The 3,318-nt window shown below is 35.6% G+C and overlaps 1 long non-coding RNA gene across 1 annotated transcript; it reads right to left on the bottom strand.

Moving 5' to 3' along the window:
* Positions 1 to 1,137: 1,137 nt before the first annotated feature.
* On the bottom strand, positions 1,138 to 2,613 carry LOC121050901. The gene is made up of 3 exons (XR_005804304.1): positions 2,069 to 2,613; positions 1,770 to 1,815; positions 1,138 to 1,359 (listed from the first exon to the last, which is right to left on the bottom strand). It is a non-coding gene; the product is annotated as an uncharacterized LOC121050901 (long non-coding RNA).
* Between the last annotated feature and the right edge of the window lie 705 nt (positions 2,614 to 3,318).

The following is a 3,318-nucleotide window of genomic DNA, read 5'->3' as shown; positions in this document are numbered from 1 at the left end:
TGGCGTGGAGTTTGTATTTCAACTTGCTTGGCATACTGTTTGGTTAGAGAGTGATTCTATGAGTGTAATTGAAGGGTTAATGCCCTCTACCTGTATTCCCCCTGGCCTCTATGGGTTCATTGACCCAATTGTTCAGCTCTTCTCAAATTGATGCAATTTCACTTCAATCATATTCATAAGGAAGGTAACTCGGCAGTTGATTGCTTGTCCAATTTGGAATTGTCCTTTAGTTCTCTTTGTTGTTTTCTACGGCTCTGGTGGAGATTGTTTCTAAGCTTAGTAAGGATGCTCTGGAGTCTCGTTTGGTTCACGGAAAGGAAAGTAATTCATTTGTCTTTCCCATGGGAAGGAAAATGACATTTCCTAAGAACTTTCCATTCCAATGTTTGGTAACATTGGGAAAGTTGTTAAAAAGTTTGTAATTAATAGAATAAAATAATGTGTTGTGAGTAATAAATGCAAAGAAAGAATGGGAGAATGTGATTCCTTTGGTATTTGGAAGAAACCACTTTCCCTCTTATTTTCCCTCCATTCAGGAAAAGTATTTCCTTTCCTTTGTATCCCAAATGCAAGAAAGGAACAAGTTTCCTTTACTGATGCTTGCTTTCTGCCAACCAAACGTGGCCTGGGAGTCCCTTTGAGATGGTCGTGATTGGTTTTCTGAACATGGGTTGCAGCGATATTCGTTGGGTGATCTCAGAAGCAACATAAATTGAAAAATGCCTATCCTTTTGTTAGTTTTTTCTCACTCTAGAGTTGTCCTTGTTTCATTTTTAATAGAAAGGTTTTGGTTGATGTCCCTCTCTCCCATATTGTTTTTTCTCTTTTATTTTAATAAAATAATAAAATAGAGGAATGTGCGGTGGATTTTTGAGTGCAGTGGTTCTGCGATTTCCTCTCGATTCCCGTTTCTCTAAAACATTTTTGAAATAAACAAGAAGACATCCAAGTGATTCCTAAAGATATATCCTGCAATTGGACAGAAGAAAACCATGTTAAGTTTATGAATGCAAAGAATTAGCTGCACACAATGTGATAATTAATGATCAACTGATGGTAACCTTTTTTCTATAAGTACATTTTGATTGATGAATGTTCTTTGTTCTTTGTAAGTTTGTAATGAATAATATTCCATGATCATTCAAATATACTGTTAAGATTAACTGAGTAACCAGGAGGATTCAGATTGAAATTAAAAAACGAAACTAAAAGTATTGATAATGACTTGTGATCCATCCCAAAGCTGACCCCAGTAGACACTTTCAAATCCTCCTTCTCCAAGTTTGCTGTCATAATTAAAGTTGTTTGTCATAATTACTTGTGATCCTCCATGTTGGCTGCTTCTTTCCTCTTTGTTTCCTATACATCAAATTCCATTCAATCATAACATGAGGTACATAGTATTAAAATAAAAAAATTTGAATGAATAAGCAAATTTCTAAAGCAAAAAATATTATTGCTAATAGCAGACAAACAACAGCACTGAAGGCAATCAAAGACCAAGAATCGAAACACCAAATGGGTAAAGTTCAGGACACTTTTCATGCTTGCTGAATTAGACAAAATGGAATAAAAAAGATGAATTGCGTGTTGAATTAAATTCCATAGATAGTTTAACTCAAATTCTCAACCTACAAACTAAATTCAGAACGTATTTGATGAGACTAAACCAATCAAAAACAAGAACCCATATAACCCAACACCAAATTGAAATCACATTCAAACTAAATCCCACACTCCACCAAAACAAAAGAAGACACGAAATTTACCTCGTCATCCACATCGTTGCTTCAGAAACCGATTAATATGCAGCACCTAAACAAATAAAACAAACAAAATCAAAACCAATGATTTAAGCTTATACATTAAGTTCAAACAATCAAACATCATTCAGATGATCCCAAAAACCATGCAATTACAGCAAACCCAAAACTCCAGGAAAAAAATTACCAATACCCACAAATAGATTCACACAACCCGATTGAGCAAATGTTGAAGAAACAATTTGATGATAATGGTCTGCAGATGATAACACAAATGAAAGTAATGAACTTTGGATCAAACGTACCCAATGATGAAAAAGCTGTTAATTTGAGAAGCCAAATGGATGAACAGTTCTTATGAACTTGGGTACTGTTCTTATGAGAAGTGTTCATCCATAGTAAGACCTTTCAATTGAACTTGATATTTTGCATCTATTAGATGTCTTCCTTTCTCACAGTCCTTCGGGATCAAGCAAAGATCTTTCAATGTCGAATCTATAGTAAGGTTCTGAATGGGAGGAACTAAAGAGAACTGCTTTCGGTTTTTGCATCGCCTTGCAGCTTACCCGCGCTGTCTTTCCTCTTCGCAATCAATGGAACTTGATTTAGCAATTGAGGATGAGAGCATGCAGGTTTTCCAATTTATTGATTTAGAGGAGGGGAGGGGCTTAAGAGGATCGCTTAATTACAAAACCCAAAACAAAACCGGAGACATCGGTGGAAGAGACCAGAAACAGAAGGAAAGGGCAAAATCGTAAAGGCCCTATTCATACGAAGAGGAACTGTTCATAAGCACAGTAAAAAAAGGAGGTCAGCTTTATGTTGAGGCTGCGGGTAGTATCTAGAGACTTGAGACTTGGGTAACACCCTATTTGGCTACCAAACACCAAGACTACAATTTCATACATTATGATGAAAAAGAATTCAACTTGAATTTCCCATTCCTTAATTGTTTTGCTCCTTTTTTTTTTTGTTTTTTTGTGGGAATCAAATAGATAGATGCATGCACGCTAAGGAACTCAAAAGAAAAGGAAGAAATTAAGGAACCTGACTGAGGCATTTCTCTGAATTTAGATAAGACTGCCCCCACTCCTATTCACCAAGAAATCAAAATCTAGCCCACTAACCCATTTTGTACATGGATAACTTCCCACTACCCTCATCTGCAGAAAACTCCTCATATTTCTCTCACTTCAATAATTATCGAGACATAAATATTACAAAAAGAAAATTTAAAACAAAAAATCTGTTTTACATATGCATAGTTGTTAAAGGAAAAATACATTATGTGCCTTCGTCAAAGTGATTGACGGAGAGGGAATCAAGCAATTAGCAATTACCATCAATAAGCACAATTACGGATTAATTAGCGTTTAATGTCATCATTGTAATTGTTCTTTCCATTGTAATTCTCTCCCTATATAAAGGGGCTATGAAATGAAATGAGTAGACCATTTTTCCAATCCATTTTTACTTTAACACGTTATCAGCACGCTCAGAGCCAATAGTCAAGACAAAAAAAAAAAAAAATTCTCCCTAGGCCGGCCTCACCTTT

Source organism: Rosa chinensis, unplaced genomic scaffold (assembly GCF_002994745.2).
Source record: "Rosa chinensis cultivar Old Blush unplaced genomic scaffold, RchiOBHm-V2 RchiOBHmChr0c32, whole genome shotgun sequence".
NCBI lineage: Eukaryota > Viridiplantae > Streptophyta > Magnoliopsida > Rosales > Rosaceae > Rosa > Rosa chinensis.
The sequence above is the reverse complement of the archived record's forward strand: the minus strand, read 5'-3'. Positions and strand labels throughout refer to the sequence as shown.